General features: G+C 47.4%; 1 long non-coding RNA gene across 1 annotated transcript; it reads right to left on the bottom strand.

Moving 5' to 3' along the window:
- Window positions 1-13,194: 13,194 nt before the first annotated feature.
- LOC142414011 (uncharacterized) lies at window positions 13,195-17,042 on the bottom strand. The gene is made up of 4 exons (XR_012776957.1): window positions 16,933-17,042; window positions 14,611-14,727; window positions 13,975-14,038; window positions 13,195-13,285 (listed from the first exon to the last, which is right to left on the bottom strand). It is a non-coding gene; the product is annotated as an uncharacterized LOC142414011 (long non-coding RNA).
- Between the last annotated feature and the right edge of the window lie 9,400 nt (window positions 17,043-26,442).

The raw sequence follows: 26,442 nt of genomic DNA, 5'->3' as shown, positions 1-26,442 counted from the left end.
AAAGGATAGTATTTTGTATTAAAACCAGTGTGTTTCACACATACACCTCCCAACAACTAATGCCACCACCCTCCATATTTATGTATTTTTCCAGGTTTGAGAAAAAACACCAAATTTCATCTGTATTAAGTTCCACATCAGGGCGAGTGCCCAAAGCCCGGCATTACCTCTCATGGGAACATGGCCCAGGCCCAGGGATGGGAGAAACAGCTGAAGACAGACATGGGGGGAGAACCAGCACCCCCTGAATCAGGGTGACCAGATGCTGTCCCTAGGAAAGGTTCAGGGACCAAAGGATACGTGCAAAACTAGTACAAGGATACCTTGAAAGCTGCTCCCTGAGCATCCAACTTTCAAGCCAAGAGTATGTCAGTGTAGGGCCAAATCCAGCTGAATCTGAGGCTTAAATTCCCATGTGAATCTCACAGGAAGTTTTCCCAGAATCAGTTCAAAAAGGACCAAAAGCATCATTCGGCTATGAGACAAAAAGTACAAATGGATCCAGGATCCCAAGTCCTTTGCAGTAACTTAAACACCAAGGACCACGAGAAAGAAAAGCAAGGAGTTTTAAAAAAATGAAAAGACAGACAGAAAGAAAGCACTTATACAGGTGACAGTGGGTAATATCCTAACACTGAAGGACTAAACTCGGCAAGAAGCAGGGTGCCCAGCACACATTTCAGCACCATAGCTGCACCCATCCAGCCTGCAAGGACAGAGCCTGGCAAGCGCTGGTTCTGGGGCTTGCTTTTACTTACATGCCACAAAGCCGCACACAGAAAGTCCCACTGGCTATATAACTAACTACAAAAATACCTTTAAGGGCCTTTTCAGGGAGAGAACAGTCCTTTTTGTGGGATTGGGGTGATCCTGGAGCCAGAGCTCTGCAGTGATGCTCCTGCTACAGCAGCATGCCTGCGTGCAGACGGAGTGTGGGACACCCAGGATAGGATACCCAGGGAGGCTTGATTTTACTACTGTCATTTCTGCAGCTGCAAAAACTATGGGCACATCCCCCTGCACAGCAGGAGACAAGCAAGGCTGGCACTGGGACACCAGGGAGCTCGGCAGGTTGGAACTGGCTGCCAGGGCAGGGGGATCAGTACCATGGGTGCACTGACGAGTGGGAATTTTTGCAGCGTTGCTGCATAGGAAGGGGTATCAAAAGATGAGGTGCCAGAACACCTTATCCCGTGAGCAATGGGAGACTGAAAAAATTGCAAAACATAGCTTTGGGGCTACTAAACACGGGTGTGTTCCCAGCACACCCTGGGTGACTCAGTCTGGGAGTGCTGGGAAAGCACAAGTGAGACATCAGGGTGGACCCCAGCCTGGTAAGACGGTGCCACAGAGCAGAAGTGATGGAGATGGGCAGAGATCTGGGGGAGCCCAGGACCAGGGCATGCTGGCACTGCTGGGCAGCCACTTGAGATTATAATGTCAGCAGGGAAGGGGGGATGGGGGGGTGGAGAAACAGAAGAGCACTACACCAGCACAAAAGCAATGGCTCAGAGCACAGGGCAGGAATGGGGTGCACTGGAGAGATGCGGGGAGCCCCACAACAGAGGGATGTAGGGAGGGGCTTGCACAATGCTCCAGAGATCCTGGTTTAATTTAATGGCACAGAACACTGCTAATCACTGCTCCTGCTCTCAAACTGCCTAATAACTAAGCACCTAAAAGGCTGGTGATGCCAGCTGAGAAGCAAGTGCTGCCTTTGTGTGTCAGGGCAGGGGATTTCTCCCTGCAACCCCTCCATTTTCCCCAGCAGCAGATGGAGACCCCCTCCCAATTATGGTCTTGTCACAGGCAGAAAAAAGAAAGACAAATCACCCAAAGAAAGCTGTCTGAGAGGACAAAGGCTCCTTGAAATGGGAGCTGAGCAGTTCTTTCCAGGTTCAGAGTGGGGACAGAGGGAGGGGGGCACAGCACAAGGCGGAGGGGCCGGGGCTGCCTGCGGCGCAGGGCAGGATGCGCACGCAGCCAGAACTTCCTCTCTTTGTCTGGAAAAGGAGGTCGCGGGGCGGGGCGGGGGGAGCAGGGGGGGATGCAGGGGAGGATGCAGGGCTGCGTCAGCCCCTCGTCAGGAAAGCAGCTGATCCCTTCTCCCAATCCCAATCCTCTGACCTCATCCCCAGGAACTGAGCCAACATGGCTCAACTGCGCGCACCTGGCGGATGAAAACAGCACTGCAAGGGACCTGGAAATACTAACACACAGCAAGGGGAGCACAGAGAAACCCCCCAGTTTTCAAAGCCAGGAAACCCCAACGCCCACATGAAGCCAAAAAAACCCTAGGGCATGCCTGGCCCTAACTTGGGGTTCACCCAGGGGCCTCTCGAAGGTCAAATTGCAAATAAAATCACTGCCCAGCGCTGATGCCCCAGTGCAAATGCGATGGATGAGCATAGCAGGCACTACAGCCACAGTCTGGCTCTCAGTGTCTCCCAGTAAGCACCGCACACCTGCACACAGCCCACCAGTAACATCCCAAGTGGTTCTTGTGGTGGCAGCAGCCTGGGACAGGCAGGAGCTGCACCCCAGGGCTGGGCTCACCTGTCACCTGCAGTACCCCAAAAGCAAGCGCCAGCAGCTGACTGCTGCCAGATAACAGGCACCGGCAGTGCCAGCACTGATGGGCACAGCCACAGCTCCTCACTGCCAAGGAGGTAGCCCTGGGTCACAGCCTGACCTCACTCCCACTTACTTTTCTACACATCCTCTGTTAGAAACGCCACCTCTACCTGGCAAAACATCCACACCAGGACGTCTCCTGCAGCTAAACCAGTGCCTGAGCACCAGCTGGATGCCCCAGGGATGGCACTGCAATGGCAGAAATGCTGCTTGCCCTAAAGTGTAAGGAAAGGTCAGTCCAAGACATACAGGCAACACCATCACCTGTTGCGAGATGAAAACATCAACTGCTAAAATACATGGCTGTGCTACAGAAAGTTTGTGAGCTGGTTGTGGTTCTTCTCTCCACACTCTGGTTCACTCAGGTGGGAAAGAGGGGGAACGTACAAACACCTCCCAGACCAGCCAACACTGTACCTGTACATACAGATTGCATAAGTGAAATAAGGAGTGACTTCAGTTTCTAGAAACTCCAGGGTACACACTCAAAACCCTCTCCTAGGGCATGATACAGGGAGCAGATACCCCATGTATTCTGCAGAGATGAAACACTTACAAGATCTAGGAAGAAAGTTCTCCAAACAGGTTCTGCCTCCTTCGCAAAGCAAATGAACGTTCAGCTTCCCACCAGCACTGCTCCCAGAGCCCTGTCAAAGTACACTGATGCTGTTAGTGTGTGTTCCTCAACACCACTCCAGGAGAAATGAGGAAGCAAGAGGAGGGAGAAGGTTAAGAGATAACAGCCACCAGCTCCAACAAGGGAAATCCTGACTTGATATAAGGAGATTATTTTCACAAGGGTGGTTAAACACCAGATAAGGAAGCCCAGTTACATCTAGAGAGCTGGGGCAATTTCTGTCCTTGAAGAGACTCAAACTTGACTGCAAAAGGCTCTGAGCAATCTCTAACTTTTGGGTTAGCCTTACTTGGAGCAGGACTGATGGACCCAAGACCTCCACAGGACCCTTTGAATCTGAATCGTTCTGTGATGCTGGAAGGACGCCTGGTGAGCTCCCCCGATTTGTTCTCCTCAGCAGACACTTTTGAACCAGGATTTAGCAGCTCCCAGGTTTGTGCACAGAATTCTCCATTTTGTCCGAGAATACTCCTGAGTGACAGAGGAAGAGAGAAGTTTTTGTCCCTGTTCACTGCTGCTTCTCAGCCAACGTTGGCACAACATGCATGGATGCTTAAGGAAGAGGGAAGCTACAACCGCAGAATCCTGAAGGCCTCTGCCTCAGCAGAGAGAGATGATGGAGCTGGGGACACTGGGGTGGAACAGGAAAAGAGAGGGAGGTATTGGTTAGAGGAAGCACTTGTGCCAGGGATCCCTTGCAGCAAGACATCTGTGAGCAAGAGGAAGTGATGCCTCCCAGCATCCTGGAAATCTGAGGACATGTGAAGAGCATGTGGGGATGCTTTGAATGCATTTGTGAGCACCTGGAGGGCCCGGGAAACCAGCAACAGACATTTTACAAGCTAGTCCACAGTGCCAGGCAGCATTTTCAGAAAACCCCAAAGTTTCATTCTCAAGAGAAACTTTGGTTTGGGTCCACGCAAGGTGTTCAGGGCCCTGACCCCTAGCTGGGTGTATAAAGTCCTGCTATCTGTTAACGGTATCTTCGGTTTCCATGTGTCAGGAGCTAAATACTTTCTGGATCTGACCTTCTGGAGCTAAGGAGTCACCGATTCCCAGCAAAGCTCTGGATCTTATTAGATAAGGATAAGGAATTGGCTGGATGTCTGCATTCAAAGAGTTACAGTCAGCAGCTCAATGTCCAAATAGAAACCAGTTATGAGTGGTGTCACATAAGGGTCTGTTCTGGGACCCATTAATTACAATATTTAATATTTTAAATTGTAATTAATATTTTTCAATATTTAATATTGTAATTAATGACAAACAGTGGGATCAAGTGCACCGTCAGCAAGTTTACAGACAACACCAAGCTGAGTGGTGCAGTTGATTCTCTTGAGGGAAGGGATGCCATCCAGAGGGACCTGGACAGGCTGGAGGAGTGGGCCCATGTGAACCTCATGAAGTTCAACAAGGCCAAGTGCAAGGTCCTGCACCTGGGTTGGGGCAATCCTCAGTTTCAATACAGACTGTGGGATGAATGGATTGAAAGCAGCCTTGCACAGAAGGACTTGGGGGTACTGGTGGGTGACAAATGGGACATGAGCAGGCACTGTGCACTCACAGCTCAGAAAACCAATCGTGTCCTGGGCTGCATCACCAGCATTGTGGCCAGCAGGTCAAGGGACGGGATTCTCCCCCTCTGCTCTGCCCTTACAAGGCCTCCAGTGGAGCACTGCATTCAGCTCTGGGGTCCCCAGCACATGACAGACATGGATCTGTGCGAGCAGGTCCAGAGGAGGCCATGGAAATGGTCTGAGGGCTGGAACAACTCTGCTATGGAGAAAGGCTGAGAGAGTTGTGGTTGTTCAACTTGAAGAAGAGAAGGCTCGGGGGAGACTTTATTGTGGCCTTTTAATACTTACAGGGGGCTTATAATAAAGACAGAGAAAGATTTTTTACCAGGGCCTGGCATGACAGGACAAGAGGCAACACAGTTTTAAACTGAAAGAGGGTAGATTTTTTAGGTTGGACATAAAGAAGAAATGCTTTACAATGAGGGTGGTGAGACACTGGAACAGGATGTCCAGGGAAGTTGTGGATGTCCCATCCCTGGAAGTGTTCAAGGTCAGGTTGGGTGGGGCTTTCAGCAACCTCATCTAGTGGAAGACGTCCCTGCCCATGGGGGTGTGTGTGTGGGGGGTGTTAAGTAGATGATCTTTGAAGGTCCCTTCCAACACAAACCATTCTATGGTCTCTCAATATTACTACCTCCTGTCTCTCTAGATTACACCTACCAGAAAATAAAACAGATAAATACAGAAAGAACTTCATCCACAACATGGAAAACAACCCAATACAGAAAATGACTGCATGCTCTTGAATGAGTTATTTGGGGCAGCATATCTGAGGCTGAAGCACCCAGGCTGCACTGTGTTATCAACACAGCCAGAGCAAGCATTGCCCCAGTGCACAGCTCAGCTCTGCGGGGCTGGAGCATGTAAAAAATCAACTAAAATAAGAAAGAAAATTATTTTAATTGCTTGTAAAGAATCAGATAAGAAAGAAAATTGATTGCTCCCATGGAGGGAATCTCTGGGTGACAGGGTGGTTCTGCTGCTGGAGTTAGTGCAGAGAAAGGGCAGTGCCACCCTGGCCACAGCTCTGGTCACCGAGGTGGCCACACTCTTAGTGGCAGAGGATTTACTGGACCACTGCGGAAACTCACGCAGGAAAGACACAGATGTGCAGCAGTGAGCAAACTCCGCTCCTCTGCAGCCTGGTGACAGTCATGCTAGAAACCTGCCTCTGATGGCCTCTGCAGGTGCTGCATTGTGCTGGCACCCCCAGACCTCTCCGAGAGCACAGCCAAGAATCTGCTCCCCCCCAAAATCCACACCCAGGACTGGAAGTTCACTCTGACAGTCTCTGAAGCAGGGCTGTAAACACAGGCTGCAGCAGGGACACAAAGCCTCCATGCAAAACCAAGAGATCCATGTGCCACCTGGTGTCCAAAAGCAGGTCTGCACCGTGACCTGAATTGCCGAGAGACTAAGATTTTAACCTGCCTAAAATGTAAATAATATCACTATCGGGACAAGCAGCACCCTACTCTGCTGCAGAAACATCGAAGGCCACCCTACCTGTCTTAAACACCTGCAGGCTAGAGCACAGCAACACAGATCTTCAGAAAACACCTGTATGTTTTCCTTCACGCAGGTTAATTCTGCCCCAGTAGGAAAATGTTTGCCAAGCTCCCAAGTCCTAAGGACACCTCAAACTATGAAACTTAGGTAAAAAAAATAATCAGAGCATGCAGAAAAAAAAGGCTTCAACTTAGAAATGAAAAGAAGAGGGGAAACACAAAGCAGATGCTTGCAGTACCAGCAGCAGAGCAAGGGGCTGCTGATAAAAAAAAGCAGCATAAAATGGCCTTAAAGTGAAATCTTGCTGTCCCTGCAGCTGGTGCCACCACCGAGGCAGGTCCTGGGCCGTGCCCTTCAGCAGCCAGAGTAGTCAGGGCTGGGCCTGGGGCAAAGCACCGAACAACAGCTTTTGTGTTTCTGTAACTGCAGGTGCTGCAGAGCTGATCCAGAGCACACAAGTGTCAGGGCATCTCCAGAAACTTCAGTCTCTGGCAAGCCAGCCTTGCTTCTTGAGGGCAGTTTGACAGTAGAGGACAACCAAGATATGCCACTGCTCCCTCTCTCCCCTCCCCTTGATCTGTTCCCAGAACACCCACAGGGCAGGCACAGCCCTTACTGGTCCTACAGCCACTCTGCTCCTCAGAAATTCTCCAGGGAGACCTTCTGCTCCCATCACATCCCTCTTACATTGCCCAAACCTCAAAGAGGAAACAGAACATGCTCCATGGTGTCTGCCTGCTAAAGACAACAGCCCAGAGGTTTAAAGGAAGGAGGCAAAAGCAGTTTTATAGCAGAATAATCTGGACAAAACAAGGCAGTTGGAGAAAGCACACAACCGTATCAAACCCAAGCTCCTTCTCCTAGAGAACCCTGCCTGCAGCAGAAGCAGGGCAGAGACCAGGGCAGCTCTGGAGAACAAACAGCTCTCCCAGACCCACCACCAAAGCAGGTAATGATAACTCACCCAGTGGGTTGTTACCTGCCAAGCTGTCCCTTCGCTCAGCACAAAGGGAGGGAGACGACTTAAACCACTTTTCTGCTCCTCAAACTCTCGGTCCCTAAAAGATGAGAGAAGGGGAGAAGACACCACCATGGCGATGCTGCACAAAGCATCGGTGCACCCAGCCCAGGGGGGAGTGGGACACCCAGCCCAGGCTGTGCCTGAAGATGCAGCAGGCAATCCTCCTGGTCCCCTTATCCTCTCAAGCCCTTTGGCCACATTAATCCTGCATGCATGTGTGGACCACAACAGGTGAACTGATGTGCTAAGACCTCGCAGTGCATTTGTCATGCTCAGGATTTGATCTTACAAGTTTTTGGAGATTAGAGCAAACACCCAGAGGCTGAGGCAGAGAGAGATGTGCTGGGGAAGCAATGAATTCAGGGGAGCAAGCATAAGGAAGAGGGCCACATCCAGATCACAGGCATCACCTGCCCACAACTGCAAGGCAGCCTGTTCTCCGCTGTGGTCTCTCCTGCAGCCCTTGCCTTGTACTTTTGGGGAATAACAGATTTCTCTGATGAACGTGCCATTGTCTTCCCCTGACCAAGATGAAAAGCTCAAAGGCACAAGCCTTTTCTCCCCTTCCACCCTTTTAAGGAACATAAGGTTGGGGATGTCTGTGTTAATCACCTTTCATGCCCTCCTATTTATACATCCCCTCTACTGCCCAGCTGCAGGGCTTGCCCTAAGCACTAGGACATAACACAGTCTCAAACCCTGTCCTCAGGGCAGGGGCAAGTCCCCTCCAAAGGGCAGGGCCTGGAGCTGCAGGGAGAGTGAAGGGCAGAGAGCGTGCAGACAGGAGCGCTCCCTCTCCTCAGGCGATGCACACACACAGAGCCCGGGTCCTGCTGCTATCCTGCTTTGAGTGCAAAGGTCAGGAAATAGATCCATAAATATTTAACAGTGAGAGAGATGTTAAAGAAAGCACTCAGAGATGGGGGACGAGAGCCCCAGCATCTACCTGGTAATGCTGGAGAAAGGAGAGGAGAGAAGACCAGTGAGAAAAGCCGTAACTGGCTGTACACTGTCCCAAGCAGACATCTCCGTCAGGCAGCCTACTCTTAACACAACTGTTGGGACAGGTAACCAAGCAGAAATGAGAGGGATGGTGCAGAAAGAAAGCACAATATCCATACTCAAGAGGATGCAAGGCACAGATGGTGCAGCAGCGCACCACGTGCCACAACGTCCTGCCACTGCCACAAACCCTGCCTACAGCTGACTCAGCTCTGCCTCGCAGGCTGCTCGTGAGTCACACTGAGATGCAGGCATTGTGCAGCCGTGGCTTAGCGAGGAGATCCCTCCCTCCCCTCATAGCTACAGAGGACCACATCATCTGGGAGGGCCTCCAGGTCTTCAAGAGATCTTACTAAGGATTTCCAGCTTATTAAGCCAACTCACACAGGAGAGACACCTCAGGTCAATGATGAAGAACTTCCAGTCCACCAGAGCCTTCAAAGGTGGCAGAGGAAAGCACATGGCCATATGCTGCAAGCCAGGTCTCCTGCACAGTTTCAGGAGGACCAAGCACTTCGGGTCCCTGTGTGCTTTGCCCTGCCCTCTCTGCACACAGAGGCAAAGAAGAAATCCCCTCCTCCTACAGAAAATTGGCTTTTCTATAGAGTACAGAAAGCAGGGCCATGAAACCCCTCAGCCAGGGTGATGCAAGATGAAACATAAGGGAAAGGACAAGCTTGTTGGGGTGAAAGAACAAAGCGTAAGGTGGCCCTTAAAATGTAAGTCCTACCTTAGTCCAATGTGGTCTTTGCTGTTGTATGGCTGGCTGAAAAACTTCTTTGGAGACGATCCCCATAGAAGCAGTCAAGGTGCACAGGCTCCCCAGAATCCAAAGCCAAGGGCAGGAGGGTGAATACCCATTCCTCATGGAGGTGGTGGGATGCCAGAACAACCTAGGAGCAGAGGAGCTGGTGTGAAGTCTCCAGAAACAGCCCCTGGTAGTGGATGGGTGGTGGTGGTTGGATGTTCCCTGCAGTGCCTGGAAGTGAAGCTGCAGGCAGGGAAGAAGAGCCCGAAGCCACTTCTCTCTTGGTGCTTTCAAGATCTTCCTCCAGCCTCTCCAGCTGAAGCAGAAACAAGAACATGCCAGTGGTCATTTCATGCTCAGTTGTCCAGAGCAAACAGGGTACCACCCTGAAGCATGTCTCAAATGATCAGGTCTATCTTGAATCCCCATCCTTCTCCTCACAAGATGCTGCCAACTTCCCTTGTAAATGAAAAATGAGCAGAAGGCAGCATAACAGGTGACCCGTACCATCACCTGGAGACTTGACATCCTCCTCCCATTAGCTGATAGAGGGAAAGATGCATTCCTGCAGCAGGGCGACCTCAGAAGAGGTCTGGTGAGCAAGCTACAGGTGGAAGCACAATAGTGAAGTAGAGTCTGCTCCCAACCCCAAAATTCAGTGGTTGAAACAGGCCTCAGAGACATGTGGTGGTTTATTAGGTCTGTCTCAACTGTTAGGAAGCTGGTGAATATATATATATATAAGCGTCCCAGCGATCTATGTCCATGAAGATCAAACAGGGTGCTAGAGATGCACTACATAGCATAGAAAGAAAACTGCAGTTCTCTGTTTGCACCATCCTAGCGTCACTGAGGATAAACAGGGAAGAAAGTTTGTGGATCTGCAGGACAGCCAGAGCCTGTGCTCTTATGGTGGTCTGTCCCCACCACAGTCAGCCTGTAGCCCTTGCTGTTCAGCACCTCAGAGACCTGACAGACTTTCTCTTGTATTGCACGATCCCTTTTCACCATGTGCCCTCTTCTCCTCTCTCAGCTTTTGACCTGACCCTGGCATCAGGCACTACAAGCCTGGCGAGATGAAACCTCTTGCCCACGTATCCGGTATCTCAGAAAGGAGAGGTGTCCCCTGGTCAGCTCACTCCTGCCTCGTGATGGGGCAGAGGCAGAGCAGGAGCTGCCACAACCAACTGCCCAGTCCCAAGCAGCCCAAGAACTGCAGCAAAATTAGTTGAATGTTTCCCTCCCTCCGATCTGTGCTTTCTGAACTTGTCAAAGGTAAACAGCCAGAGGGAGAAGGCTCAATAACGGAGATGTTTTTCTTCCTCTCCTCCATCAGAGGAGCTGCTTACAAAAGTATGTAGTCACACCAAGAAAGGGATTTCTATAGAACTTCGATTTCAAGACCATTTGTTTTGTATAAACAATTGCAAGAAGCTTTATCTTGCTTTCTGTTATTTTTCTCAGGGGTAAAGTACTCAATACATTTCAAAAAAAATAACCAGTGTGCATTTTCTATTCTATCAGACAAGGGACTTAGGAGCAGAAATGTCCACATTCAAATCCAAAAGTTTCCTTAACTGTTCAGTCTTTGCTCTCCAGAGAGCAAACCCAAGTATGCACAGAATGCCTAGGCTCCAGGCAGAGCACGGCACTCGGTGCAGCAACAGGAGACTGCTTGAACTGAGGACGCCAGCTAACACTGGGCATCCTGAAAAACATGATCACAACATTTCTGCTTTTTCCTCCCCCACACTTTTGTTAACACAAAAAAGCAACTCTGAGAATACGCTTATCAACTTCTGGGGGAAGTCTGTTTGTCCAGGGGAGAGCCAAGACACTCTAGGGTCAGTCCCACATAAGCCATGTCTCTCCAGGGCAGATCTGGGTGATGCTGAGCTGAGAGAAGCATGCGAGGGGAATGCTGGACAAAGCACAGGAGGAAAGATTCAAGGCAAACAACTTACTTCATGTTAAATCTAAGATTCAAACCTCTTTAGAGCACAAAACACCAGAGCTGCCTGCGGAGCAGAAGAGAAGGACAAGAATCAGCTCAAGGAAAGCAGACCCCGAGACTACTTTTGGACCAGGGAGAAATTAAAGTATAGGAGAATAAGAAAGCAGGGAGCAGCCAGAGCAGTACCAGTGTCATTCAGCCTCTTCATCTTTCTCCTGTCTCTACTTGTTCAAGCAAAAGTGGCTCAGAGCCTCCTGAGGGCACTCCCCAAATCTCTGACCAGGGAAGACTCCCATCATTGTTTCTCCTCATTCCAATGTCACCTCTCCCCAGAGAGAGACATAGCTCTTTGAGGAGAACACAGTCTCTGGCCTGCTGTAACCCATTCCCAACTCATCAACCCATGTCTCATCCCAAGAAGGACCTCCTCACTTGGATGGGAGACTTTGCTTGCCAGCTCCTGCTTCTCTGCAGTCATCTGCTGCTTCTCCATGTCCAGCACCTCCTTCCTACCATGTGCATCAAGTAGTTTCTCCTCAAAGTCCCTTTTCGTCTTCCTCACAGAATCACAGAATCGCACAGGTTGAAAAAGACCTTCAAGATCATCAAGTCCAACCATAAGCCTAACACTACCAAGACCACCACTATACCATGTCCATAACCACCTCATCCAAACATCTTTTAAATACCTCCAGGGATGGCAACTCAACCACTTCCCTGGGCAGCCTGTTCCAATGCTTGACAACCCTTTCAGTGAAGAAAAATTTCCTAATATCCAGTCTAAACCTCCCCTGGCGCAACTTGAGGACATTTCCTCTCATCCTATCACTTGTTACCTGGGAGAAGAGACCGACCCCCACCTCTCTACAACCTCCTTTCAGGTAGTTGCAGAGAGCGATAAGGTCTCCCCTCAGCCTCCTTTTCTCCAGGCTAAACAACCCCAGTTCCCTCAGCTGCTCCTCATAGGACTTGTGCTCTAGACCCTTCACAGGCTTCGTTGCCCTTCTCTGGACACGCTCCAGCACCTCAATGTCTCTCTTGTAGTGAGGGGCCCAAACCTGAACACACTATTGGAGGTGCGGCCTCACCAGTGCCGAGTACAGGGGCACGATCACTTCCCTAGTCCTGCTGGCCACGCTATTTTTGATACAAGCCAGGATGCCATTGGCTTTCTTGGCCACCTGGGCACACTGCTGGCTCATATTCAGGCAGCTGTCAACCAACACTCCTGCTGGGCAGCTTTCCAGCCACTCTTCCCCAAGCCCATAGCGTTGCATGGGGTTGTTGTGGCCCAAGTGCAGGACCTGGCATTTGGCCTTGTTGAACCTCATACAGTTGGCCCCAGCCCATCGATCCAGCCTGTCCAGGTCCCTCTGTAGAGCCTTCCTACCCTCAAGCAGATCAACACTCCCACACAACTTGGTGTCGTCTGCAAACTTACTGAGGGTGCACTCGATCCCTTCGTCCAGATCATTGATAAAGATATTAAACAGAACTGGCCCCAACACCGAGCCCTGGGGAACACCGCTTGTGACCAGCTGCCAACTAGAGTAAACTCCATTCACCACCACTCTTTGGGCCCAGCCATCCAGCCAGTTCTTTACCCAGCGAAGAGTACACCCGTCCAAGCCATGAGCAGCCAGTTTCTCCAGGAGAATGCTGTGGGAAACCGTGTCAAAGGCTTCACTGAAGCCTAGGTAGACAACATCCACAGCCTTCCCCTCATCCACTTGGTGGGTCACCTTATCGTAGAAGGAGATCAGGTTGGTCAAGCAGGACCTGCCTTTCCTAAATCCATGCTGGCTGGGCTTGATCCCTTGGTTATCCTCTACATGCCGTGTGATGGCACTCAAGATGATCTGGTCCATCCTCCAGTACCGAGGTCAGGCTGACAGGCCTGTAGTTCCCCGGGTCCTCCTTCCAACCCTTCTTGTAGATGGGTGTCACATTCGCTAATCTCCAGTCAACTGGGACCTCCCCAGTTAGCCAGAACTGCTGGTAAATGATGGAAAGGGGCTTGATGAGCACTTCTGCCAGTTCCTTCAGTACTCTTGGGTGGATCTCATCAGGCCCCATAGACTTGTGAGTGTCTAAGTGGTGTAGCAGGTCACTAACCATTTCCCCCTGGATTATGGGGGCTCCATTCTGGTCCCCGTCTTCATTTCAATCTGCAGCTCTTCCGTGCAGTCAGTTCCGAGTCCAGCTGCAGAGGCAACAAACAGGGCTGAGCAGGGATATACAAGGAGTATGTGTATATATAGGGATGGGGAGGCTTCCTTGCTTTTCCTAAAAACCTCTCAAAACCTCGACCACCCAGCCCTCATGCAGTACTCCAGTCACAATCAGAGATTCATGCCTCTGCCTAACCCAAGAGGCAAAAAACCTCCTAACAGCCCATCTCCAGTCCAGCAGTGTTGGTTCCAAGTTTCCCAAGCCACACATTCATACTGAAACACAGGCAGTGACACCTTTCTTGCTGGGAAGGATTCACTACAGATCTGGCACAGTCTGGAGGCAGCTGCTTGCACCGCAGTGACGGGAACAGCATTTTTCAATTCCACTCCATCACAGCTTCCATTATTTCCTACCAGACAGAAGCTGCAGGGGACTGTCTGACTGCCTGTGAGTTCAAGAGGTAGGGGAGATCCATGCCCACAGCTCAAACATTGTTTTCCTTCACTATGACAGCTGCAACCTGGGTTTTTTTTTTGTTTGTTTGTTTTTTTAAATTAAGATGTAAGCACATGCTCTGTCAGAAAGATCAAGCACAACATATACAGTGGTAATCAATTATGCAGAAGTGAGTGGCAGCGCTTGTGGTCCAGCATCAGGTAGAACAGGCTTTAGTTTGATCCCTAACTTATCTGTTACCCAACCACATCAGCAAAAGACCTTTGTCTCCAGTTCCACCACTCTGCTTTGATTTTCTCCACCTTGGTTTTATCAATCGAGTTATCTAAAAAGAAAAGGAAGGGAAATACAATTAAGAAAAGCAGTGCTGTAAACACACTTCCTTTTTCCTTCTCCAATACATCCCACAAGCCTCATGATGCCCCACACCACTCACTGCAGGGCTGTGCTCTGCCCTTGCTGGAGAAATTCCATCTGCCCACTGTCTGCTACTGCAAAACCTCTGTTTGAAGACTGACGTGCCCTTCTCTTAGGGAGGACACCACAGTACAATGGTTTCTTCTGGAAGCTGCTGTCAATATAAACCACTGAATTCTGGCAGCACTCCCTGCCCAAACACAGCAGCGTTCTGGATTTAATGTGGGTGGAATCGCTGTGCCCCAAGCAATGGGAGACATGCTGCAAATGAGGTAGTGAAGATCGGCCTTGATACCCATCCCACGTGCTGAAAACACCAGAAGACAGCTCAGCTCAAGGAAAAAATATGGAAAGAAAAAGCAAGAAGCAATGATGGCCAACAGCTCCAGTGAGTACAGGGATGAAGTAACAGGGTTTGCTCTAGGACCATGATCTGACGGGGCTGGTTTCAGCCAAGCTATAGTCAGCGAAAGGACTTACCTATCCACCGCTCAGGGTTCACGTCAAGGTGCTTGGCACTTGAAGTCAGGGTCAGCTCCATTCTTGTACACTATGATTTGGGAGTCACATTCATCAGCCAGCTTATAATAGTGAGGTCTGCAGCAGAAGATGACAAAGCAACAAAGCCTTAATATTCCTGCAAGCAGTTGTGTTCAAATAAGGAAAGGTCTCACAACAAAGTATTTGCCATTGAGTTTACATAAAGATGCCCAACTGTAACTTTTCAAGATTTCAGAGAACATGAATGAGGAAAACGTGGAAAGGCATTACCATGCAGGACAAGCAAGAAAGCTAGGACTTCTCCAAGTAGACAGACAGCGAATGGGAGGAACAACAGAGGTTTAAAATTATGAACTGCAGGGGTATGGAAAGGATGGGGAGGATTCTGCTGTTCGCCGTCTATTGAAACAAGACTGGAGCAATCCTGCAAGATCAGGAATTGGGCTCAAAACAAACAAGAGGGAGCTGTTCATGTTAGGGGCAGCAGAGCTGTGGCTCCCTTGCCCTGGATCTTAGAGATGCTCAGAGATGATGCAGCTTCAAGGGGGGACCAGGCAGGTTTATGGAAAACAGATCTGCTCAGGGTTACTCATTAAAACTACACCTGACTCAAACAGTCTTGGAGCAGCATGTGCTTGGAGGCCAGAAGGACACTGAGGGAACTGCTATAGATGCTCCCCCTTCCTCACATACTTCCCCAGGCACCAGCTTTTGGTCACTGTCACAGGCAGACCAAGTAATCAAACATTTGGTCTGATTCCCTACAGTATGTTCTTTTAAATAACAAGCTTGCTTTTTAGATAACATGAGGTCTCTTATTTCTCAGAATCTCTGATAGAAGCAATAAAGTGTCAAGAGATCAATGGCAAGTAGACTCCATAATAGTTAACCCTCAGCTTTTTCACTAGCATCTCCCCTACTGCTGGCTATCAGCTATTTCTCCTCTAAACTAACCTTTATCCTCAGTCCTTGCAGTACAGGTTCCCTCTCTACTCACAGAGGCAGCAGCAAGCTCACCCCTCCTGCTGGCAGCAACCTTTACAGTCGCTCACCCAGGAACAACAACTGAATGAGTTCAGAAAACAACTTTCAGAGATCAGCAGTCACTGGAAGGCAGCATTTATCTCAGCTATTCTTAGACCTCGCAACAAATTCCTTCCTTCACCTTTACTTTATGTGGGACTTTTAGTTGCTTTATTTTATTCTCCTCCATCTAACGATTTCTCCTGTTTTGGTTTGGCACAGTATCTTTCCTCTTCTGAAAGTCAACTTATTTAGAAATGGAGTACATAAACTACAAATATAGGAAAATCCACAACAATCATCTGACTACAGAAAGTCATGAACTCTGCAACCATTTGCAAGGATGCACACAAATAACAACTTAAAAGGAGCTTGCTCTACACACAAACTTGCTGGATTATATCCTTGGCATATTTAAGCACAGTGGCAGACATATTCCATATGGGGTATGCGCATAGATATGGAAAACAAAGGGTTGAAGACTATTTAACTTAAAAAAAACAAACAAACTAATTTCAAATAACTTTAAGCTTTCAATAACCCTTTAGGTGAGTATCACCTTTTGCATGATGATTTCCCTGGGGATCCTCTGCATAATACTCCTTTTCTCTCTCTTCCCCCTAAAAATATTAGTCTTACAAGTCTTCCTCACAACTGAAAAAAACCAAGCCACTTTAACAAAAAAGGAAAACAGAACTGTGAAAAACAGAGAATTTATGAATTTTCTCTTTTCTGCTCTTTGCAGGCAAAGGCACAAGAATAATCATGGCAATTTTGTTAATCTGTTGTTAAGAATAATTTGGAGGACGAACAGCAGCAAACTGGCTTCAGACCATAGCCAAGCAGTGCTAGGCATACATGCCATCCCCAAAGCCCTTAGAAGGAGGCCACCCTCAGCTCCTGGGCTGCAGGTCCCAGACAATGGCATAGACTTGCATACAAGCAGACTCCTGCCACCTTCTCCTTAAAGCCTCTCACTTTCCTGTCAAAAAACAACCCTAAAAATCCCATTCTGCTTTCCGATGAGTCCATTTAGTGCCCCAAGGAATGATATCAGAACTGATCTTTGAGGGGAAAGAGTGCAGGGCCACTTCTCGGGGCAGGGATGGAAAGGTTTCGGTTGAGTCTCTCACTCATGAGGAGGGCTCGGGAGTTAGTAGGGCAACAGTAGGGTCTTGACTCACCTCTTTACTCTTGCCCACCCCATCCCAAAGCCAAGCCTGAACCACCAGCTGTCTCCACTTTCCAGATCAAGTCAATAAGTGAGCTGCTCCTCACCTTAAGGAGGTGTTGAAATCCAGGACGCATCAGCTCCCTACCAATGTAAACTCTGAAGTCCCACTCATGAGAAGGGTTGATCGTGGAATTGATCAGCTGCACACAGGCCACCTAAAAAACAATGAAACAAAAAAATCAAGCGACAACTTCTGACCATGAGCTGGAAGTCAGTGGTTCAGGATCTACAAGGAGGCCAGAAGACCATGCACAAAGCTGCAGCAGAAAAAAAGCAGTACAGCCAAAGGCATTTTTCATCCATACCAAATCCATCTTGCTACAAGCTCTCCAGCTCCTGTGTTAGGGTAATTGTGCCATGTCCACAATAACTTGACAAGTGCCATGTCCACAATAACTTGAGGAATTAAGTACTTTCAGTGCCCCCAAGTAACCACTCTTCAGGCCATCCAACAGAGGTTGGAATTGTTCCACTTAATCTATTCCTGCTCCTTCAGTCAATGTCTCCAGAGCCTGCTCATCCCTGCCATGAGAGGGGATCAGTTGCAGTCCCACAGGGCTTGACAAAGAGATGGGAAGTATTTTGTAAGTCCCAGGATAAGTATATGATTGAGGTGATGGTACCAGAAAATGTACAGCAGGGGAAAAAGCAAAACAAAGTAGTGTGAGGATAGTAAGGATTTATTAAAGAGGAAAAAATTTCTACCACCATTTTCCCTGCTTGTTCCAGCAACTGCCCTGAGGTACCCAGGCAGGCACCACACAGCAGAAGCTGTGGCTGGGGTTGGTTGTCTTCAGGCACTGGACAAGGCCTTTGCCTGGTTGTCCACAAAAGCCTTCAGGCATTGGATGATCTCACATCTGCTCCATGTCCCATAGGAGCTGTGAGGAAAACAATCAGCCAGCTGACAAACTTATGGAACAAGATACATTCCCCTCTCCCCTCCTGAGCTCCTTGACAAGACTTGAACGAGGCTGTTAGCAGCCACACCAAGATCCCACCTTAATTGCATCTTATAGAGAAAAGACAGGAGAATAGGTCATTTATGCAGGAAACCTCTAGGCTGAGCTCTGATATAGCCAATATCAGACATATATGTCAATATTTGGGGGCTGGACTAGATGATCTTTAAAGGTCCCTTCCAACCCAAACCATTCTATGATAATATTCATATTGCTACGAACTGCCTCCCTCTACGCACAGGAATCCTTCAGCTCCATCCCAAACATGGATCTCAGCCCATATTTATGTAGCTGAGATGCCACAAAAAGACATGGTGGGAAGAGAAAAAAGTTATTTGAAAAGTTATGGCTTTTCAAAGTTCCTTAGAAGGAGGCCACCCTCAGCTCCTGGGCTGCAGGTCCCAGACAATGGCATAGACTTGCATGCAAGCAGACTCCTGCCACCTTCTCCTTAAAGCCTCTCACTTTCCTGTCAAAAAACAACCCTAAAAATCCCATTCTGCTTTCCGATGAGTCCATTTAGTGCCCCAAGGAATGATATCAGAACTGATCTTTGAGGGGAAAGAATGCTGCTTCTCCTTGCTCAGGTTCATCTCCAGCTACTGAAGAAAAGCACACTGGTTTTTTAAACACGCACATTCATGAAGGCAGCAAGTTCAGCAAGCAAAGCACCATTTCCAACACAAGTTATTACACAAGCGTGGTGGCAAATATCACTACTATTAAGCTTACCAAACACCCATCGGATTTTAGTCTCATTAGAAAGCTAAAATCCACTCAGAGAAACAAGAGATGTGGCTCTACCCAAAACCTGCTTTTGGCCCATTGAGGCAAGTTTATTTTTCTCTTTTCCCTAAACCCTGTCCTAAACAAATTGCTCCTCCAAAGCTGTTTACAAAGTTTCAAAGAAAGGAACATGCCATTCACAGTGCCATTAAATAAAACCAAAACACAAAAGGTACTCAGAGCTAGGAATGGAAGATATTTACAAAACACTGTAAAGGCAAATTAACCAAATAGGAAACATTAATGGGAAAACCTAGAAGCAGAATTAGCAAGCAAAATTGTCCTCAGCAGTTCAGCCTCCACCAAGGACCACAAACGCTGAGGCTGATGACAGCTGTTAAATGAATTTCCCTGCCCCAGATGCCCCTTAGTAGCCCGTGGTGAGATCAAGAAAGCAAAAAGCAATATGCTTCAAAGACATACAGCTCCAGTTGAAGGCAATTTTTCATTTCTGTCGATAAGCTGCCGGGCCAGTTGTAATACCTGCTTATACAGGACACCGACTTCATCCACCTCCATCCAGAAAAAGTTTTGCCATGCTGAGTAAGTGTGGAGTCTTGTGGACTAACCAGGGTATCAATTTGGTGACTTTTGTACAATTACCCATGGCTCTGGAGCCGCCCAAAAGCATCCATGCCCTTGCTGCTGCAGGTTTGTGCTCTGTGTAGGCACTAAGGAAGGCATTTTTGGTTATTTATTTTTTTAAACTGGTAAAGCAGAGCATACCGTTTATGACCTGTTGGGAATCATCCCCCAGGCAGAGCAGAAACAAAGCGGGAGCTTATACATATATTTAAGAGGCATTTGAGTTACATTACCGTTAAACATACGTTAAATATTTCACTAGGCTGAAGGATGACAATAGTGCGCGAAGACAGTTTTTTCTGGACCTGTAACCCCTGGGTAGAAATCCTAGATAATTTCCTTATTTTCATCTATAAAATGCTACCTAATTTATTGACAGAAATCGAAAGAGCTACAATAAGCTTTTAAAACAGAGCACAGCAAATAAAAAGCAATTAAACACAAGATATCCCAGGTGAACCCCTGACGCACTAAAGAGGAATGAAAGGTCTCCCTGCAGTCCAAGCTCAATGAAAGGGACAAGGACTACAAGAAGGACGAAAGAGGGCAATGCCAGGGCCATGAAGGGCTGCTGGGGCTGAATGAAGCCAGGGGACCAAAACTCTCTTGGCATCACTGCACCCCTTAAGGCTTGCACAGCCCCTTGAGCACCCCAGCCCCTCTCATCTCTGCTTGTGCAGCTGGAAGGGAAGAGCATCACCCAGGGCAGACATTATTCAAAGGGTCTGCATTAGGAAAAGGTGCATTTTTAACACCTGTCACCGAAATCGGGAATCAAACTCCTTAACACCAATGTAGCATTAAGAAGCAGGCATTCTTTATTACGGCGCCGGATGCACAGGGAATCGTTCCACCTAGCGTGCATACCGCAGGTTATGTCAGCCGAAACTTATATTGTCCAGTTACATACATATGCATCAAATTTCCTGGAACGATCATGCATATTCATTCTATTTCCTGGAACTAATGATCATATTTGCGTGGTCATTGCGCATGCGCCCTTCAGCTCCGAGGGGCTTCTGTGGGGGTCTCTGGTGGTCCTTGGTGGCCGTACAGGTGTGTCCTTCAGTTGACCCCTTCTTCTGGACATGCGCAATCCCACCTTGCTTATGTAACTTGCTTCCCTTCTTCATGGTGCATGGTCCCTAACAATGATTTGGCACCCTTAACACAAACCAATTATTCTAACCGCCCTCGACTCTTTGTCAAGATGGGCTGGGGCTGTACTGGGAACATAGCAGCATGTCTGTACTACTCCTTGTCCAATTGTCTTTGGGCATAGTAGCATAGCCATAGGCGTACAAACACAACATTAAAGCATTGTCTAACCTGGCTCCTATCTCTATGTTGCTTAGTTACAAAAGAACGAACTAGTCATTTTGGTTACATCTGGTTACATTTCCCCCCTTTGGAAGTTTTGAAATAATCATCTTTTCAATACTTCCACTCTTAATCTTTCATATCTCAACATAAGCAGGTGGCTTCTCTCCCGGCATTGGTGTACGATGCTTCATCACTGATTTCTGTGTCAACATTTTCTTTAAACATTGATAAACCAAACAAATCACCAAAACAACTGTAATCAAAATGATTAGTGTCTGTAACAACTCAGTTATCCATCCTTTAAGAGGAAATCCAAAATGTCCCCAAAATTTGGCGTAACCAATTTGTTTGCATTTCACTCCTTAAACCTCGAGTCTGCTGTGCCACCCTCTTCATATCATCTATTTGTTCATTCAAAGCAGCTGTAACATTTGGGATGTGCACACAGCAATCTTGATTTCTGTAAATCCACAATCATCGCTTCAATTCCCCCATGTGTTTCTCTCTGTATTTCCTCTGCTATTTTTATCATTATTTGTGGGGTAACTATGACTTGTCTGGTGGATGTTACCCACCTCACTTCCTACTACTCTCAACTGTTCTGCCAATAATCTATCCAATTTACCATAATTTGGTTTCGGGGTTGGAAGTTTTACCTGTTTAACTGGTAGAAGGGCAAGGATGCTTTGCTCCACTGCCTCTCTAGCAGTTTTATCAGCCAATCGGTTGCCCACATTTACCACGGTTTGTCCAAATTCATGTGCTTTACAATGCATTACCACTACTTTCTTGGGCTGCTGGATATCCTGGAGGAGTTGAAGAATTTCTTCCTTATATTTAATGGGCGATCCTTGAGCTGACAACAGTCCTCTTTCCTTCCAGATAGCTCCGTGTGTGTGTATCTGCTTTCTGTGCTGATGTATTCACAGGGAGAGCTTCAGCTTTCATCACCTGGGTGGTGGTAACCACTGCATACCCCACCATTCATTTTTCATCTCGGACAAAGCTGCTTCCATCCATAAACAGCTCCAAATCAGGATTAGGCAACAGTTCGTCCTTCAGGTCCTGTCTGCTAGAATATACCTGTTCAATAGTTTGCAAACAATCCTGGTGTAAAGACTCACCCATTTCCGAGCTCAGAAACATTGCTGGGTTCACTGCTGTTGTAGTTTTAAGCTCCACATCATCCTGTTCCAAGAGAGTGACCTGGTATTTGAGCATGCGGCTTGGGGACAGCCAATGCCCCCCTTTTTGCTCCAAGACAGAGATTACCATATGTGGGACATAAACCGTAATTTTCTGCCCCATGGTTAATTTCCTTGCTTCTTGGATTAAGAGTACAGTTGCTGCCACAGCTCGCAAACATCCAGGCCATCCCTTGCTGACATCATCCAATTGCTTAGAAAAATACCCAATGGCCCATTTCCAAGTTCCTAATTTTTGAGTCAATACACCCAAAGCAAGATGTTATCGCTCATGTACAAACAATTCAAAAGGCTTTGTTAAATCTGGGAGTCCTAAGGCAGGTGTGGACATCAGAGCCTTCTTCAGATTTTTAAAAGCTGTCCAACACTCAGGTGTCCACAACAGGTGATTCTCCTGGGATGCTTTCAAAGCTGCATAATTGAGGATCCACAACCAACACCACCCGACCATACCCAAAAATGTCCGCAATTCCTGTATCATTCTGGGTTCTGGAACTTGACAAATTGCTTCCTTTCTGCCTGCTCCCAATCTTCTTTGTCCTTGTGAAATTTCAAAGCCTAAATATATCACAGTCTCTTTCCCAATCTGGGCCTTGCTTTTTGATACTCGGTATCCTGCTTGTCCCAAAAATTGAACAAGCTGATGGTCACTTGTAAACAGTCCTCTTGAGTCTCTGCTGCTATCAAGATGTCATCTACATACCGCAATATTATTCCTTCTGAATTTTCTTTTTTCTACACTTCCAATTCCTTTGCCAACTGATTACCAAATATTGTAGGACTATTTTTGAACCCTTGAGGTAGCACTGTCCAGGTGAGTTGTGTCTTGCATCCAGTGGTGGGGCTTTCCCATCCAAAGGCAAATATGCCTGGCTATCTTTGTCTAGAGGTATGCAGAAGAAAGCATCCTTGAGATCAAGTACAGTAAACCACTTATGTTTTTCTTTTAAGGGTGTCGGCAAGGTATATGGGTTAGCCACTACTGGGTGAATGTCTTGAACAACCTGATTCATGGCTCTTAAATCTTGAACTGACCTATATTCCTTGCCATTCTGCTTTTTCACTGGCAATATTGGGGTATTATATTCTGATTCACACTCTATCAATAATGCATAATTCAAAAATTTCGTTATTAATTTTTCCAACCCCTTTCTAGCTTCCCACTTAATAGGATACTGTTTTTGTCTTACCGGTTTAGTTCCAGATTTCAGAACAACCTTTACTGGTTCCACCAATTTAGACCGACCTGGAATTCCACTAGCCCATACCAAGGGTGTTACTGCATCCTCTACTTCTGCAGGAATTTCTTCCTTCGGTCTTGGTGTGTTCTGTAACATAAAAATTCTCACTTCCACAGCTTTTGATTCAGGTATTAACAGCTGAGTCTCCCCTTTTTTTTTTTTTTTTTTTTATCATTTTGTGCATTCTATTTACTCAATATATCTCTTCCTAACAAAGATGATGGACATTCTGGCATATACAAAAATTGATGAGTTACTCATTGCTTTCCCATTTTGAATTTCAAAGGTTGTAAAAACGGCCCATTTTCCTTCCACCCTGCTCCCCCAACAACACCTACAGTTTTATGACTAAACCCCCCTTTACATATATTTAATACCAAATATGTTACCCCTGTATCAACTAAAAATTCTACTTCATCATTCCCCAGCTTTAATGTAACCAGGTGTTCAGCTGGGGTTGACTCCTCTGGTCTCCTTCAGTCCTCATCATTCAGAGTCATCAACTTAATTGCCTGTAGTGAAAGATCCAATTCTCTCACTTTGGGACATTCCCTTTTCCAATGCTACAGGCAGAGCAACATCATCTTAAACTCTTATTCCTTCCCTGTTTTTTTCCAAAGTCAATACCATAAAATCTTACTGGATAATCCCACACTGTTTTTGCCATTCCAGATGATTTCTCAAAGCAAAAATAAATCCCTCATAAGCTATTTCATCTCATTTACCTTCCCTTTTGCAAAATAACATTAATTGCAAGATGGTATTATATTGCGATGGACTATTCTTTGGCCATTTCTCCCCACCTTCCAAAGTATACGTTGGCCACCAATGATTGCAATATTCAATTAATTGTTTCCAAGTCAAAGGATCACCCCCCAGATCTTTCCAGTGTTTTAAAATACATCTCAAAGGTGTTCTTTGTGGGATGGGTTCCTTACTCGGAAATGTACCCATCTCCCAGATGACTAGTGCTTGTGATTGTGCACTATCACAAGCACTAGTCAGAGGGACCCCAACCCTTGTTGGAGCTCCCTCTGGGATTCCAGCCCCCTGCCAGAAACCCCAACCTTGGAGACTTCAACCCCCCATCGAAGACTCCCCCTTGGGCCCCGCTCCACAGGTTTTCGCCTAGCAGAGACTTACCAACTGAGGTACCTCTTAGCCCAACCCTGCATAGCTTTTGCCGTGCCTTACGAGCAGGCTTGGTGGGACTCTAACCAATGTCCTACCTAAAGTGGGACTCTAACCCCACGTACTGCCCAGAGCGGGACTCTAACCCCACGTACTACCTAAAGTTCTGTTATCCGTTAGAAGAATGCCTTATTACCTTGTTCCAGGGGATCTTGCTCAGAATTCTTCAGTCCGGGGATCAGAGGTTCTCCCCGAGAATCCCTCGGTGCCGGCTGGAGGTCCTGCAATCCCTCGGATCTGTCGAAATTCAGAAGCAGGGTCCCATCTGGGTCGCCAAAACTGTCACCGAAATCGGGAATCAAACTCCTTAACACCAATGTAGCATTAAGAAGCAGGCATTCTTTATTACGGCGCCGGATGCACAGGGGATCGTTCCACCTAATGTGCATACCGCAGGTTACGTCAGCCGAAACTTATATTGTCCAGTTACATGCATATGCATCAAATTTCCTGGAATGATCATGCATATTCATTCTATTTCCTGGAACTAATGATCATATTTGCATGGTCATTGCGCATGCGCCCTTCAGCTCCGAGGGGCTTCTGTGGGGGTCTCTGGTGGTCCTTGGTGGCCGTACAGGTGTGTCCTTCGGTTGACCCCTTCTTCTGGACATGCGCAATCCCACCTTGCTTAGGTAACTTGCTTCCCTTCTTCATGGTGCATGGTCCCTAACAATGATTTGGCACCCTTAACACAAACCAATTATTCTAACCACCCTCGACTCTTTGTCAAGATGGGCTGGGGCTGTACTGGGAACATAGCAGCATGTCTGTACTACCCCTTGTCCAATTGTCTTTGGGCATAGTAGCATATCCATAGCCATAGGTGTACAAACACAACATTAAAGCATTGTCTAACCTGGCTCCTATCTCTATGTTGCTTAGTTACAAAAGAACGAACTAATCATTTTGGTTACATCTGGTTACACACCTATTGGCCAAATAAGCTTAAAATGTGCCTTCCCCACCACCAACATCACAGAACAGGGCTGCGTTTTGGCTGGAAGAGCTTGAGTTTGTTTTCCACATCCTGAAAAACAAAATTAGGAAAGAAGGAGGAACCCTGCCTTCCAGCCCGTGTCAGGCTGTGAGAAATGGAAAAATCCTCCCTAAGGTAGGAGTCGTGGCTCACATCAAAGGCTTCTGAGCGAGAGGAAAAACAAGGCAGCGTCCTTCATCTCTGCATGCTGCTGTTAGGAAAATTTACTCTATAATTGTTAGCCTTTATCCAATCCAACAGTATCAGGGACTGGGAGAGAGATTTTGTGATCTTAATCACACACTCTGGAATCAATAAAGGCCACGGCACTCTCAAAATCCTGCACATGCCATCCAAGTTCAGGAGTTGGGACCCTTGGGGGAGGATAATAATAATAATATTAATATTAGCAGCAAAGAGAAAACTCCTGCAAGACATACAGATTTTCTCACTAATTAACCAGCCGAACTAGAGGCTAAAGGAGGAGGTAAGACATTAACATTTCTCCCCCTCCTTAGAGGAGACAAAAGTTTAACAGTCAGCGCTGCCTGGAAAATCAGCAGCTTCAAAACAGACTCATTAACTCCAAAAGCCCAACACCTACGGGACAGTGAGAAGCACAAAGAAACCACAGACCTGTAATCAGGGCCCTGCTTGGTCCCCACTGAACCAGGCTTTGCCTCTCCCTTTCCATGACAAAGGAACTCCTGAAAGGCTTTGGATCCCACACTCGGGCGGCCATCCACCAAAACCTGAAAATAAACGGCATTACTTGATTATCAAAACGCAGAAGCACACTTCAAGTACTACACGCACTCTCAGCATAATTTTGGGTTTTTACGAACTCACAGGGGCAGATTTTCACCCCATCCATCAGCCAGGTGCTGTAACAGGAGTGCAAACACTTCCTACTCTGGCTTTTGATGTACAAAGAGCCTTGGGAGCCCGGGCTGAGGTGTTAACCCAACCCAAGCAACACGGAGGGCTAAACTCAGTGTTTCTGGAGTCTCCTGAAAATGCAAAATTAAAGGGTAAGAATGAAAACCCAGAATGGAAACACGCTATTTTTTTTCCTTTCCAGAAAGGAAAGCACTGCCGCAGTTTGCTAAGTCCCATGGGTCTGCAAGCACCCAAGCAGCAACTAAACCTAAACTAACCCCCAAAATAGTACAATAAGTGTTTTTATACCGATCAGCGATAATTTAGGGGAAAAAACCCGAGTTGTTGTTAGCTCTAAAAGCTGGAGGCGCAGGAGGAGCCAGCAGGACCACTCGGGTCTGGC

The sequence above is a fragment of the Mycteria americana genome, chromosome 8 (genome assembly GCF_035582795.1).
Source record: "Mycteria americana isolate JAX WOST 10 ecotype Jacksonville Zoo and Gardens chromosome 8, USCA_MyAme_1.0, whole genome shotgun sequence".
NCBI lineage: Eukaryota > Metazoa > Chordata > Aves > Ciconiiformes > Ciconiidae > Mycteria > Mycteria americana.
The sequence above is the reverse complement of the archived record's forward strand: the minus strand, read 5'-3'. Positions and strand labels throughout refer to the sequence as shown.